We start from the raw sequence: 16,463 nt of genomic DNA on the forward strand, positions 1-16,463 counted from the left end.
AACCCTTAATCAGATATGTGATTTGTAAATATTTTCTTCCATTCTGTGGGGCGTCTTTTTGCTCTGTTGATAATTAGCTTGCCAATATTCAAGCAGGATTGTTGCACATGTGTTCCTGAGTATGATGGAGCGGTACAGTTCCCATATTTTATTCTGTCTTGGTGTCAGGGTTATGTCATCATTGGAGAAGAGTTAGGCTATTTCCAGCTTTTTATGTGCTCTGGGATAGTTTATTTAGCAATAGAATTTCTTTAAAGAACTCTCAATAAAACTATTTGGGCTTGAGATCATATTTTTCCATAAACAAATGAACTGTAACCAGTAAGGTCCACACATTTGGAGTTTACGGCTCTGTGCCGGTTTCCACACGGCTGCGCTTGAACAACCGGCATCCAGGTGAGAATCCAGAACATCCCCAGCGCACCCCAGGGCTCCCTTGTGCCCCCTGAGTGCTCAGGGTCCTCCCAGGTAACTGCCATTCTCATCCCCATCGTCACAGATGGGTCCTGCCCGCATTCAAGGTGCATAGAATACGGTAGTTGGATATGAACTCCCTGGAGTCTAACTCTTCACTCAGTGTATATGTGTGTCTGAGATTTACCCGTGATCTTGAATTATGGTGAAAAGTTCATTCTTTCTTTATGGCTGTATATTCATTTTAATAATATTCCACGATCCTGGCCAGCAACTTAGCTGGTTAGAGTGTAGTCCCGATATGGCAAGGTTGCAGGTCCGACCCCTGGTCAGGCCACATACAAGAGCCAACCAACAAATGCATGCCTAGGTGGAAAAACAAATTGGTGGGGGTTTTTTTCCTCTCTCTCTTTCTCTTTCCAGTAAATAAAATAATAATGTGCCACAATCTATTTACCCATTCTACTGTTGCTGGATTTGGGGGCTGTTTCCAGCCTTTGTGTGTGTTGTAAATCAAGCTGATGTGAACATCTTTGCCCGTGCAGCGCGGTGGATGCCAGTGCTCAGTCCCATTGGATGCAGGCCAGGGACAGGAACTGCCAGTCTCAGGGTGCGCGACATCTCCCCCTAGCGGCCGCACGTTCGCCTCCTACCCACCGTGACAGAGGGTTCCAGCTGCCCAGCAGCCTCACACGGACACTTGTTCTAAGATGCCTTTTTTTAAAGGACAGGGGCAGGTTATATTTTTTAATTCAGTTTTAAGACATTAATTTTTTTGCCCTGACTGGTGTGTTGTGCATCGTTCCACAAGGCAGAAGGTCACTGGTTTGATTCCCAGTTGGGGCCTGTGTCTGGGTTGTGGGTTAAGTCCCCGGTCAGGGCAAGTATGAGAGGCAAGATTGATGTTTCTGTGCCACGGTCCAGCCTCAGCAGGGTCCAGAGATCCCGAAGGTGGGTAAGGCGTCGGTGATGAGTAACAGATGACATCACGCCTCAAAGGACAGTGAAGCTCTGTTCCGTTTATTGCAAGTACAAGCAGGTTTTTATATTTTCATTTTAGGTAGTGATTAACATTTGCTGGTGTGTAGCATGATCAGTTAAGCAAAAAAATCAATACAAAGGTAACCAGGAAAAATACAAAAGTTCCCATAGATTCAGTTATAATAAACAAAGATTATTTTGACCAGGAGAGCCATTAATCAGACAATTAGAAGTAGCTGTATGTACAGAGTTTGAATGTCTTAATTGTATATTGAAGTTTCTCAGAATTTGTCATGGGGCAAAAGGATACGCTAGATTGAGTAGAGGTAATAGGAAATTTATTATAAGGCCTTTGTGATGTCTAACTTAGCTATCTATCCTTTTCTGTCTAAAATGTTTCTCTGTGTACTATAAACTCTGACTCTTTAGTAACTGTTTCTACGTGTTTAGTTTGTAATAGTTAACCAGCCCTTTTTTAATTTCTTTGCCTGTCCAATCGACATATATTCTTATTCAAGGTAAAGGAGGGGCTGTTACTCCAACAACTTCTAAACATTCAGGGACTATTTCATTAGAGGGAACTTGGTTCTCTGGTCAAGAAATTATTTTGTACAACTCCATAGGAATTATGTGAATCAATGAACCTGAAATATAAATGTCTAACAATCCCACCACCTTTTGACCATCCAAACAAACATGTAACTTGTTTTTCTTATTTCTGGTACACCACGGCGGTCCTGATCACTTTAAGTTGCTCAAACCAGGGTCATTTATACACCTTGACATGTTTTCCCTTATGGTTAACAATTATATCACCCCGGCCGTCGTACTCCCCTGTATAAGGGAGAGGGGAATCTGTGGAGATTTTTCCATCCTTTCAGGCAGTTCCGTGGGGAATACTAATGTTTTCCCCTAAACTGTTCCCTCCTCTTTGGTGAGTTTCACAGGAATAAGTAAGTACAGTACAATGTCCATACTCAGTAGCAAGAGTAAAATAATTAAAATAAAATAACCAATTGTTAACCCACTGTGGATGCCACGTTCTCCTCCGGGGAGACGAATTCCTTGGACTCAAATCCTCCACGCCCAGACCTTGTCAGACAACGCGGTCGGAAGAGGACGTGGCATTTCTCTCTCACATTAGTGTTTCTCTCCCTCTCCGCCCCCCAAGTCCATCATTTACATTAGGGTTCATTCACTCTTGGTGGTGCCCATTCTGTGGGTCTGGACGAATGTACAACGGCATGTATCCACCATTATTGTCTCATACAGAGTACTTTCACGCAGGGCAGATTTTTAACTACTTTTTCTATTTGTTCTAGACGTGGTGGTCTGTTCTGGTGTTTTTTTCCTGCCTTCTCTAGGATCAACTTTGTTAATTTCTGTTTTCCTAGCAAACAGACCATGCAAGTGTGTAGATCTTAAATTTCATCAGCACAACTTTTAGATGTTGCTATGTAATGCTTTTATTTTACATTCATTTTTTCCCTTCAGTTAAAATGTATAAAGATTAAATAGTATTGCAAGGCTGTAACAAAACTCTCGGTCCCCTGCCTCCCCACTCCCCAGACTCTTCCAGTCTTTACATGTTTATGCTCTTTAAAAATAAATTAGGGCTGATGGTTAGTTATATATGTATATTATTCTTTTTCTTTCAACTGTTAGATTCTATATGTTCATGTTCCAGTTAAAAAGGCTGAGACACTAGCGTTCTTTCCCCAGCCCATTCTCCCACCTCCTCTCCCCCCACATGCTCAGTCCGGTTGTATCATCATTTCTGGCTTGGTCAGGATTCGGTGTTGACCTTACTGTGACAATGTCCCTTATTGTCACAGCTGGGCAATGAGTGGTTCCCCCCCACCCCACAATGTCTTCTTTCCTGGAGTTGGTTAAATGCCTCATTTTCTGTTTGTTTGGTTCTGCGTACCTATCACTTATTTCCCCAGTCTCGCCAAACAGTGAAGAAAAACTCTTCTGATTCTATTTTCTGCCCGTTCACACACATCACATGTCCTGTAGGTTCTGTCCCTTTGGAAGGCGGCTGTTGGTCCAGGACCTTCAAGAAGCAGCACCCCAGGATGAGATTAAATGTGCAAGGCTTTTTTTTTTTTAGGGGGAAACACCTGCGTGAGAGAACGTGGGGGAGCCACTTTAGGCTGGGAGGGCCATCAGACAGAAGTAACGACACCTGTGGACGAGCGCAGAGGTCAAAGTCGAAGGGAAGCACCCTAGTTGGCTATGCTGCCTAAAGAAGTTTTTGCCAGGGTGTCGGGGAATCCACAAGCCCCCTTGGTCGTCAGAGGAGTTCTGGGCCTCCCAGGAACCGGCCTGCCTTGTTGTCCCCGTTTCTTGTGCTCTGGGTTGGGAGAAGCCCGTGGCTTGCCAAGCTCAGCAGCTGGGGCTGTTGGTTGATTACACGCCCAGATGCTGGAGGTCAGCCAGGGATGTTTTCCCTTCTGTCTCTCCACACAGGTTTGGGGAGCGGTGACCCCCCCAAGGGCACCTAGGAGGTTAAAAGGACAGGGGCCAGGGAGGGACGGACGGGGTGGGCGTGGGGTGGAGGACTTGTCTGGCTGGAGTGAAGGCGGGCGGTGTCATTCACGCAGAGAGGGACACGGCTGTTAGAGGTGGTGCTCTGGGGAAGCGCCAGATCCGTCTCTGGCAGGGAGAGCTGCGGCTTTCTGTTCACATCCCCCCCCCCCCAGGGCGTGGTTAGGGACTGAAAGAAAGCACGTGGTTATTCAACAACATTTTTATTTCTGTCTTGCTTCAGTTTCTTGTCTTGCATGTTGCTATATGTTTGTTCCTGAAGGTTCCTAATCCCAGATTTTAATATTTTAATTTATTATTTTTAATTGATTATGCCATTACAGTTGTTCTATTCCCCCCTTCATTCCCCTCCACCCTGCCCCCGTCCCCACCATTACCCCCCCTTTAGTTTATGACCATGTGTCTCAAGTTCTTGAGATTCTATGTTTCCCCTACTATTCTTGTCCCCCCATCTATTTTCTATCTACTGTCTATGCTACTTATTTTCTGTACCTTCTACCCCCTTCTCCTCCTCCCACTCCCCTGTTGCTAACCCTCCTTGAGATCTTCATTTCTATGTTTCCACTCCTGATCTAGCTGTCCTTTTAGTTTGCTTTCGTTTTAGGTGTGGTTGTTAATAACTGTGACTTTGCTGTCCCTTCACTGTTCATGTTTTTGTAACTTCTTTTTCTTAGATAAGTCCCTTTAACATTTCATATAATAAGGGCTTGGTGATGATGAACTCCTTGAATTTGATCTTATCTGAGAAGCACTTTATCTGTCTTTCCATTCTAAATGAAAGTTTTGCTGGATAGAGCAATCTTGGTTGTAGGTCTTTGGATTTCATGACTTGGAATACCTCTTTCCATCCCCTTCTTGCCTGTAAGGTCTCTTTTGAGAAATCTGCTGACAGTCTGATGGGAACTCCTTTGTAGGTGACTGTCCCCTTATCTTTTGCTGCTTCTAGGATTCTCTCCTTCATTTTAATCTTGGCTAATGTAATGATGATGTGTCTTGGTGTGTTTCTTCTTGGGTCCAACTTCTTTGGGACTCTCTGAGCTTCCTGGATTTCCTGGAAGTCTATTTCCTTTGCCAGATTGGGGAAATTCTCCTCTATTATTTGTTCAAATAAGTTTTCCACTGGTGGCTGTGCCTTTCCCCCTTCTGGTACCCCTATAATTCGATGTTGGAGCATTTAAAGATGTCCTGGAGGATCCTAAGACTCTCCTCATTTTTTTGAATTCTTGCTTCTTGACTCTTTTCTGTTTGGCCATTATTTGCTTTCTTCTGGTCCACTCTATTGATTTGAGTCCAGTTTACTTTTCATCGCTGTTGGTTTCCTGTGCAATTCCATTCATTTCAATTAGTTTGCCTTCATATGTTTCTCTAATTTGTGGCTATAATCAACCAGTTCTGTGATGATTCTGGTGACCAGTGTTTTAAACTGTGCGTCTGAGAGTTTTGCTATTTCTTCATCGCTTAGATTTATAGGCTCTGGGGCTTTGAGATCTTCTTGAGCCATTTTTGCTCTGTTCACACCCATTAAGTATGAGGAGGGGAGCCTTGGACTCCCAGGTAGCTGGGTTGTGACGCTGTATGTGGGGGTGGGGTCAGAGCAGGGAAATGTCGGGGCGGTGCCCTCCGCTGCTGCTCACTGCTGGGGCCTGCTGGGTCCCGTCCAATCGCCCACTCCCTCGCTTGTCTATCCACACACTAATGCGCGACCACAGTCAGCCCGCAGCCCTGCTCCCTCGCTGTTTCCCCGCGGTCGCTCGCTGAGTTGCCCACCAGGTCCAACCCTGCACCTGGGTTCCGCCCGCGCCTGAGTCCGTCTGACCGAGTTTTCCTGTGCAACCCTGCTCTGCCAGCTGCTGGTTTCGGACTTCCGAAAAGTTCAATTTTCTGTGTTCTGGCTATGTTTTCTGTTGCTAATATTTAGTTGTCTTTAAACTTGGTTGTGTGAGAAAGCACGGCGTCTCCACTTATGCCTCCATCTTGGCAGAAGTCTAATATTTTAATTTTTAATGATGGAAGTAATGGCTGAAGACATTGTCACAAAGTGTTCAAAATTCCCGACGGGCCCTGTGTTGGGCCCTGGCTGTGTTCCCGTCTGAAGGCAGCCCCAGTTCACAGTTGGGGTTGGGTCATAGAATACTCGATGGGGACTGGGGTCCTCAACTTGACAAAACGTTTGTTGTGCTTCAAGCTTTTCACCAACATTTGGCTTGGTTGGATGTAAATGATCATGTCCTTGCTTTCTTATAGTGCATATTTTCTTAGTATCTCAAGTGTTTACTTTGGGAGTTTCTGAGTCACTTCTGAGTGGTTGGATTTATCTTTTGGGTCAAACAGGAGTTTTTTCCTGAGTGAATTTATGCCACTGGCCTTAGAAGCAGATTCGTGATCTTAACTTTTGCCTTTTTCACATGATCCCCTTTTTAATGCTACCTTCTTGTTCTCTGTACTCTTTATCTTTGCCTGTAATGCCTCCCCCTGGGTAATTTGGAAAACTGAGGCATTCTTAGTTCTTCCAGTTGCTGTCTTTAGCTTTAAATAATGTACTTAGGCCCCCGTTTCCAGTCTCTGCTCCTCAGAAATGTGGGGGGGTTGGGAGGGGGGATATCCAGGTCTCCCAGAAGGGGTACCGACCACGCACTTCTGCGCACGCTTCTGCTGGCCTGTCCCTGGGTTTTGTCCCAGCCATCATGATGGCATCATGTATCCTCATTCGGGAGTGATGACAGGCTACCTCTTTTATGACCTTAATCCCCTTCCGTGGGAAAGCGGAGGTGCGCCTGTCTCGCTCCCTCTCCACTGCAGGAGGGCGTGTCTGGGACGCAACCCCGCCCGGCCCCGCCCCACCTGGCCCCGCCCCGCCCCGCGAAGCACAGGCCAGGAGCCCAGGCGGTCAGGAGGCCTGGAGCCTGTGATCATCAACCGCAGGGCTTCCCTGGGGACACAGACCCCACCTGGTATACACCCAGTGGCCCTGGTGGCTGTTTCCCACTGCTTGGCAGAATTTTCTTTTAGTAAAGTTTTTTGTTTTTTTTTTTAATTACTTCATGCAGACACAAATTTAAAAACACAAACTGAAAGAAGCACGCATGCCCTGACCATGCCCTGACTTCGGCCGTGGGTGGGTGGCGGGTGCAGTCGCTGGTCGGGGGATGTGCGAGAGGCGGCTGACGGATCTTTCTCCCTCCAAAACTAAATAAAATCTTAAGGAAAAGAAAGGACATGTGCACAGTGACATCAGTCTAACTTCCTGCCCCGCCTCCCTGCGGAGTGGTGACCGTCCACGTCCTTCTACCTTCCCACAGATGCCCGTGCAGGGGCGGTGGCTTCTGCTGGCGTCACGGTCCCATAAACAGGTCCACACGTCCCACCTGCTCCGCACGCACCGGCCCGTGGACGCCGGACCCGGAGGATCACCTGATCTCACTTCTCACAGATCTGCCTCGTGCTCTTGAATAGCTTCCCGGTGTTTGCTTGCGTGGGCGAGCCGCCTGAAACCCCACACTGGGCACCCGTGGCCCAGGGCGAACGCGGCCTGTGTGGGCTTTTATTGCCCGTCTTCTCTTCCGATTCCCAGAGCAAGCCTGCGCGGCCGGCACTGGGAGCTGCAGGTGCAAGTCAGACCTTCAGGCCTTCTCATTCCATCTTCTCTGTTTAACTACTTAAAAAAAATATCTTTAGAGGAGAAGGGAAGGAGCGAGGGAGAGAAACGTCAGTGTGTGGTTGCCTTTCATGCGTCCCCTGCTGGGAACTGGCCTGCAACCCAGGCATGTGCCCTGACTGGGAATCGAACCTCGATGCCCTGGTTCGCAGGCCCGTGCTCAATCCACTGAGCTACACCAGCCAGGGCAAATTCTTCTTCTTCTTTTTAAATTAGATATTTCCATCTCTGTCTCTATGCACCGCACTTTGGATAATTTCTTCAGCTCTCAGCAGGTGTAGGAATTCAGCTCCATTTATTCAGTCCATTATTTAAGTTCTTTTGTCGTTAGTGTTTTAGAATTTGTGGATTTATTTTTACAGCTAAAAGATTTTAAGGATAATTACAAGCACAAACATATATAAGGTTAAAAAAAAATCTGACAGTGTCACTTACACAGTGGATTAAAGCATTACTTTGGGGAATCATGAGCAAAATTCATCCCTGTACACCCCAGAACATGGATCTCTGAATCATCATTTTTTTCCCTTCAAGTCCCTATTTTCTGCTGATTTCTTTCAATATTAAGCAGGATGCTTGTTTTAGGTTTTTGGAGGTGCACGTCATCCTATTAAGGTCCTTTCTAGTGCTTATTTGCTGAAAGAGTTCTGTGATGAGTGGATATTAAATTTTATTAAATGCCTTTTCTGCATCTGTTTTTTTTTTTCTATTCTGTTGATATGAATGACATTGAGTGAATGTTTAAAAGTTAATCTAAGCCCTGGCTGGTGTAGCTCAGTGGATTGAGCGTGGGCCTGTGAACCAGACAATCGCAGTTCGATTCCCAGTCAGGGCACATTTGTGGGTTGCAGGCCAGTTCCCAGCAGGGGCCAGTTCCCAGCAGGGGTTGCACCAGAAGCAACCATACATTGATATTTCTCTCCCTCTCTCCTTCCCTTCCCCTCTAAAGATAAATAAAATCTAAAAAAAAAAAAAATAAATAAATAAAAGTTAATCTAAACTTGTATTCATAAAGTAAACCCCATTTGGGAGTGACATGTTATTCTTCTTATATGTTGTTGGGCTCAATTTGCTAAAAGTTTAAGGTTTTCTATGTTTGAGTTCATGAGGGCACCGGTCTGTGCTTTCTTGTAGTCTAGTCTGTCTGTCTGGTCTGCCCCATACAGGAAGCCTTTTCTTTTTATTTTTCTGAGAAAAAGTTGGAGACTTAGTAATATTTCCTCTTTAAATATTCGGCAGCATTCACCACTGAAGACATCTAGGCCTGGAGTTTTCTTTGTGGGAGGGTTTTAAACTATAAATTCACTTTAGACATAGGACTGTTCGGGTTACCTGCTACCTCTTCACTGAACTGTGGTAGTTTTTGTCTTTCAGAAATTTTCCCATTTCAATTACATTCCCATATTTATTGGCATAAGGCTTTTCATAATATTCTAATATCCATATATATGTGTGTATATATATATACACATGTAGATTCTATATGTCTATACAAACAGAGTCTGTGGTACATCCCCACTCTAATTCCTTTTTTTTTTTTAGATTTTATTTATTTATCTTTGGAGGGGAAGGGAAGGAGAGAGGGAGAGAAATACCAACGTATGGTTGCCTCTCATGCATCCCCTGCTGGGAACTGGCCTGCAACCCAGGCATGTGCCCTGACTGGGAATCGAACCGTGATCGTCTGGTTCTCAGGCCGGCACTCAATCCACTGAGCTACACCAGCCAGGGCTCTAATTTTTGATATTGGTAATGTGTCTTTTCCTTCCTATTCAGCTGGGTTGAATGTTTATGAATTTTATCGATCTCAAAGAATCAGCTTTTGGTCTAATTAACTTCTCTAGTATATTCTTATATTTGATTTCATTGCTATTGGCTGTTACCTTTATTATTTCCTCTTGTGCTTACTCTGCGTTTACTTGGCTTTTCTGGTCTGGTTTGTTAAGGTAGAAAGTTAGGTCATTTATTTGGGACTTTTCTTCATTTCAAACACGAGCAATCTGTGCCATACATTCCTTCCAAGCACTGTTCGGCAGGACCCCACGAATCTGCCAGGTCTCGTCCGATTTTCTTTCCATTCAAAATGGTTTTCCTCTGAGGGTTTGTGTGTGTGTCTGAGTGGGATTCTCCCCCTTGTGATCCAATGGGTTATTTAGAAGTTCATTGTTTGGTTTCCCAATATTTGAGGATTTTCTGGATCTTTGTGATTGTTAATTTCATTTCATTGTGGTAGAAGACATATTTTGTATTACTTAAGTCCTTTTTCATTTATCGACTTATTTTATGGCTCAGAATATGGTCTATCTTGGTAAATGTTCTTTGTGCCCTCAAAAGGAATATGTATTCTGTTGTTGGTTGAGATATTCTATACATATTAATTAGGGTCAAGGTGGTTGATCGTGTTGTTTAAATCTTCTGTGTCCTTGTTTTCTATTTATTTGGTCTTGAATTAATGAGACAGGGACACTGAATCTCAAATATAATTGTAGGCTGGACTATTTTTTTCTTTATCAGTTTCTGCTTCATGTACTTTGAGTTTATCTTTAGCTCTGTAAACATTCAGGATTAATATGTACTTCTGATAAATTATCCATTTTATTATTATTATTGAACTGTTTTATTCTTAGTACTAATCCTTGCTCTGAAATCTATTTTTTTAAAGATTTTATTTATTTATTTTTAGAAAGGGGGAAGGGAGGGAGAAAGAGAGGGAGAGAAACATCAACGTGTGGTTGCCTCTCATGTGTCCCCTACTGCAGACCGGGCCTGCAACCCAGGCACGTGCCCTGACTGGGAATCGAACCAGCAATCCTTTGGTTCACAGGCCTGTGCTCAATCCACTGAGCTACACCAGCCGGGGCTGAAACCTATTTTGATATTAACATGGCCACGCCAGTAGCAGGATACATGTGTATTTTCCACCCTGTTACTTTTCATCTCTGACTTAATACTTATAGTCAGTTTCTCGTAATTGGGTCTCAATTTAAAAATCCCACCTGAAAATCTCTGTCTTTCAAGTGGGGTGTTTGGAGCATTTAAATTTAATGTGACTGTTGATATGTTTGGTTTTAACTCTACCATCTTGCAATTTGTTTTCTGTTTTTCTCATTTCTTCTTTGTTTCCTTCCTTCTTCTGAGTCATTTTTATAATTCCGTTTTATCTCCTTCCTTGGCTTCCTATTTCTTATTTTAGTGGTTCCTCTAGGATTTACTTCTTTCACTTATCACATTTTACCTTCAAATAATATTATACCTCTTCACACATAAGAACATTAAAACAATGTATTGATATTTCCACCTCTCCTTCCAGACTTTGTGTGATTTCTGCTGAACATTTAACTTTTATGTATTATGAAGCCCAAAACGTCTCACTGCTTTTACTTAAAACATGCAATTATATTTTAAAAAATGTAAAGTATAAAAGTTTAAAAATATGTATTTACATTTTTGCGGTTTCCAGTGTCCCTCATTCCCTGGGGTGTAGATACCATTTCTGTCTGGTGTCATCAGAAATCCCTGTAACATCTCTCACAGCGCTGGTCTAAAAATGATGAATTCCCTCTGCTTTTGTGTGTTTGAACTGAAGACATCTTTATTTCACCTTCCATTTTCTTATTTTTTACTTTTATTTTTGTCTATGTAGAGTATACACGGCACCATATTTATCATTGTAACTATTCATAAGTATACAATTCATCAGTGTTTATTAAGTATATTCACAATGTTGTGTTATCATCCCCTCTACACACACCTGAAACTTCTCTGTCACCCCAACAAAAATCTGTACTCTCCTCCTGTCCCTTCTCCGGCCACTGACGGCCTCTGGTCAACTTTCTGTCTCTCTGAACTGGCCTATTTCAGGTCCTCGTATAAGGGAAATCACAGAGTATTTGTCTTCTGTCTGGCTTATTTCATTTAGTACGTTTCCAAGGTCCATCCTGTTGTAGCATGTATCAAAATTTCATTCCTTTTTATGGATTAATGTTCCATTCTATGTATCGGGTTGGCCAAAAAGTCCATTTAGGTTTTTCCATAAAATAATAGACACATTTTTCATTTTCACCACTACCTTTATTGATTTGGACATTTCGGGTATGTAGACTCTCTCCCGCTATTGGCTTCCAGTGGGGAGAGGCCAGGGGTGCTGCTAAACATCTTCCGATGCATGAGACAGCCCCACAGCAAAGAGTTATTCTGCCAAAATGTCATCAGTACCAAGAGACTTTGCAAACTACTTTTGACACATTAGATCAGCCCCCTCTTCTTCTCCCTACACTGAGCAAATCACTTTTTTGCATTTCAGTTGTGTGGTTTTTTTTTAAAGATTTTATTTATTTATCTTTAGAGGGGAAGGGAAGGAGAGAGGGAGAGAAACATCAATGTTTATGAAGTTGAACCTTTCTAGGAGTGGTCTAAACCCTGCTGGGAACTGGCCTGCAGGGAACCTGCCTGCAACTCAGGCATGTGCCCTGACTGGGAATCAAACTGATGACCTTTTTGTTTGCAGATGACACTCAGCCCACCAAGCCACACCAGTCAGGGCTACATCCTTATCTTCTATAGCCTACCTAGAGTTAACATTTCACTGCATCACAAAAATATAAAAATATTGCAGCTGTGGAAGTCCACTTACCCCGCCCACCCATATTTTATATAATAGTTGTTACAGGAACCACATCTTCCTACATTACCAACCCCACTACACAGTTCTAAAATTTTTGCTCAGTTATATGTACATTAAATAAATTAAAAGTCTTTCATATTTGATGTACATATTTACTATTGCCGGCTGTATTAGTTACCTCTTGCTGCATAACAAATTACCCCATAACTCAGTGACTTGAGAGAACAATAAGCATTTATTGTCTTCCACAAGTTTCTGTGAAGCGGGGATCAGGATTGGCTTAGCTGGGTGGTCCTAGCTTGTGGTTTCTTGTGAGATTTCTGTCAAAATATTGGCCAGGGCTGCAGTCATTTGAAGGCTCGACTTGGGGGTTCTGCTTCCAAGAACTCCCACATGGCTGCAATTTGATGCTGGCTGTTGGCTGGCAAGAGACCTCAGGTCCTCCCCACATGAACCTCTCCATACGGCAGCTTGAGTGTCTGCATGATGTGGCATTTAACTTCCCCACCCCGCTGTGAGTGGTACACCAAATTAAGATAGAAATGCCGTTTTCCTTTTTGTAAACTGGGATATAATTCACATACCAAAAAATTCAGCCTTGAAAAGTATACAGTTCAGGCCCTGGCTGGTGCGGCTCAGTGGATTGGGTGCCTACCTGCAAACCAAAGGGTCACTAGTTCGCTTCCCAGTCAGGGCACATGCCTGGGTTGCAGGCCAGGTCTCCAGTAGGGGGCGCATGAGAGGCAACCACACACTGATGTTTCTCTCCCTCTCCCTCCCTTCCCCTCTGTCTATAAATAAATAAACAAATAAATAACATCTTTAAAAAAGGAATACAGTTCAGTGGGTGTTTTTAATATTCACCAAATTGTGGAACCATTTAATTCCCAAATACTTTCGTCATTCCCCAACAACTGTGAGCCTGTTAGCTGTCGCTCCTACTTACCCTCCCATTGCCTCTGATGACAACCCATCTCCTTTCTGTCTCTGCGGATTTGCCTAGTTTTGGCACTCTATACAAATGCAGTCGTAGTTCACGTGGCCTTTTGTGACTAGCATCTTTCACAGCATACTGATGTCAGGGTTCATCCCTGCTGCTGCCGGTGCTGGTACGGTGTGTTCTTTTTCATGGCCGAATAGTGCCCAGTGATGGACAGTTTTTCGTTGGATTTGCCAGTTGATGGACGTTTGGGTTGTTTCCATTTTTTTTTTTGGCTACTATGAAAAATGCTACTGTCAACACCCGTGTAAGTTCCTGTGTGGATATACAGTTTCAATTTTCCTCTACGTATAACTGTGTGGGGAACTGTCGAGCCATATAGTAACTCCACTTTACTTTTTTCCAAAGCAGCCACCCTATTCTATAGTCCTACTCGTAACATATGGGAGTTTCGATTTCTCCTCCTTGCTAACACTAATCTTTTTTTTTTTTTAATTGTAGTCATCAGCCCTGGCTAGTGTGGCTCAGTGGATTGAGTGCTAGCCTGCAAACCAAAGGGTCAGTCGGGGCATGTGCTTGGGTTGCCGGCCAGGTCCCCAGTAGGGGGCATGTGAAAGGCAGCTACACACTGATGTTTCTCTCCCTCTCTTTCTCCCTCCCTCCTCCTCTCTAAAAAAAAAATAAAATCTGTAAAAAAATCGTAGTCATCATAAAGGATGTGAAGTGGAACCTCACTGTGGTTTTCATTTACATTCCCCTGATGGCTGACGTTGTAGAGCCTCTTTTATGTACTTACCGACCATTTACGTATCTAATTTGGAAACATATTCAAATCTCTTGCCTGTTTAAGTAAGTGGATTACTGTTGAGTCGTAAGAGTTCTTCATGTATCATAAATCCTTATCAGATACGTGACTTAGAAATAACTTCTCCCATTCTTTGGGCTGTCTTGTCACTTTCTTGATTGTGACCTTTGATGGAGTCGTTATCCACTTTTTTCTTCGGTCGCTTGTGCCTTAGGTGTTATCGCTAAGAAACTTTGGCCTAACCCACGGTTATGCAGATTTCACGCCTATGGCAGTATCTGCTGTAACCCAGCCTTGGGAATCACACGCTGTCACTTCCTACTCCCGTGGCCACTCAGATCAGACTAAGACAGTGGGAGGGGGGTGGGCGGGCACAGCCTGCAGAGCCTAACAAGTGCCAGGAGCCATCCCCTGGGACCATTTTGAAGTGACTTCGCCAATTGTCTTTCCACTTCCTGTAAATCTGAATTCCCGTCTGATGTCACTTCCTTTGAGCCTGAAGAACTGGCAGCAATGCCCGTGGCGCTGGTTTCAGCTGGCGGATCCTCTTCACTAGAGTTTATGTGAGCATGCGCAGTTCCACCTCGTTGGATGTTTTCACTGGAGGCAGAATTCTGGGTCGACACGTGTTACTTTCACGCCTTCAGAGAGGTCGTGGCCACGTCGTCTGATGAGTTTGTGGCGGTTCACACAATTACGTTGTCATTCTCCTGTGTGATGTGTCATTTTTATCTTGCTGCTTGCAAGGTTTGCTATTTTTAGTTTCTCGCAGTTTCACTATGAAGTTTCAGGGTGTGGTTTTCTTCGTATTTATTCTGCTTTCGGCAGTTGGCTGTGATACTCGAACTTTTTTCAAATTTGGAAAAATGTGGCCATGCCCCCCCCCAAAAAAAAAAAGTCTTCCTCATTCTGTCTCTCCCCTCTTTCTGGGATTATAATTATGTATGTTAGACGGTTTGATGCTGTCCCACAAGTCGATGAGGCTCTGGAAGTTTTTCAGTCTTTTTCTCCTCTCCATTCTTCAGAGGAGGTGGTTACTGCTGTATTTCAGGGCTTGGGACACTCTGGTTGGCCCCCGCTGCACCCGCTGATGCCCCTGCATTTACAGCTGCTCACACCGCAGTGGCAGCGCTGTCGGGGAATGAGGAGACCCGCGACCCATAAGGCCAGACGTACTTACTGATTCTTTACAGAGGAGGTGAACAACCCCCCGTTTTTTCCAGCGTAGTCACTGTTTACTCTGTCATCTTCAATGTGCTATTAACCCACCTACTGAATTTACTTCAGGTGTTGTATTTTTCAGTTCTAGAATCTTTGTTTCATTCTTTCCGTTGCGGTTTCTCTACTGCCAATTTGGACGTGTTCTTTCGTTATAAGCATTTTTTTCCTTTATGTTCTTGAGCATAACGTAATAGTTGCTTTAAAATCCCGAGTGTTGATTCTCACATCAGGGTCATTTCAAAGTCAGCTACCATTACTTTCAAGTATGGATCAGGTCTTCTTATAAGCAGTTAACTTGGATGAACTCAGACCTAAAACTGAGTCCCTATGGTGGGTGGCAGCTGAAATTTCTTCAGTTTTCTTCTTTTTTTTATTAATCTGGTTGAAATCTGACCTGTGTATTTAGGGATCACAGACTCAGGGTGAGCTTATCCACGGAAGGTAGGGTCCCCTCTCTTTTTTCTGGGATTTAGTCCCTTACTTTTTAGGTGCTGGGGTCATTCCGAACCCATGCCTTTGGCTATTGAAGCCATATGGTCGTGGGTTTCTTTTTAGGAGCTCCATCTGGTGCCAGAGGGGGTCTGTCTTCAGGCAAAAGCCGTAGAACTGGGCACTGATCGGTGCCATCCTGTCCCACTGTCAGCTGCCCTCGGCTTCCTTGGCGCTCTGGCTGTTCTCTCCACCTTAACACAGTTGTCGCCTGTGTTTTGTTGAGAATTTGCAGTTGTCACTTGGGGACTGGCTGGTGGATGGGGCTTCCTTCCCCGGTAGCCGCAGAACCGTCTCTGTTGCCTCTCAGAGGACATTTTTATCTATAAAGTTGCGTTTTAAAAGCAGGAGGGTTGCTCTCACAGCCCACTGTCGCTGGAGGTCAGAACAGGCGTTGACAGCTGATTTCGTGGCGGGCTGCTCCGTGACAACAGTCCATGATTTTGACACTGACATCTGGTCGCTGCGAGCACCTCAGGGAGAGTCTGTTTGCTTGGTCGTGGCCTGCAGGAGGCGTGAGTCCCCGTGAGCAGTCCTACTGCCAGTGTTACTGGGACGAGGGTCTCTGCACAGCTGGGCCTGGGCTCAGGCAGCCCAACTCCAGCGCCCCGCCGCCTCCCTACAGGGCGGGCAGTCCCCCACTTCCTAGAGGACCGTGCAGTCCTCCCCCTGGGTGCAGAGGCCCGCTCACCTCTGTTTCAGCTGAACGAGTCATGTTTACAAAACCCGGGTGTGATTAGCTTCTGACAACCTGGGCAACGAGCTCGGGCTCTGGAGGCCGGAA

Source organism: Artibeus jamaicensis, unplaced genomic scaffold (assembly GCF_021234435.1).
Source record: "Artibeus jamaicensis isolate MK-2021 breed Jamaican fruit bat unplaced genomic scaffold, CSHL_Jam_final contig_525, whole genome shotgun sequence".
In the NCBI taxonomy this organism is placed as follows: domain Eukaryota; kingdom Metazoa; phylum Chordata; class Mammalia; order Chiroptera; family Phyllostomidae; genus Artibeus; species Artibeus jamaicensis.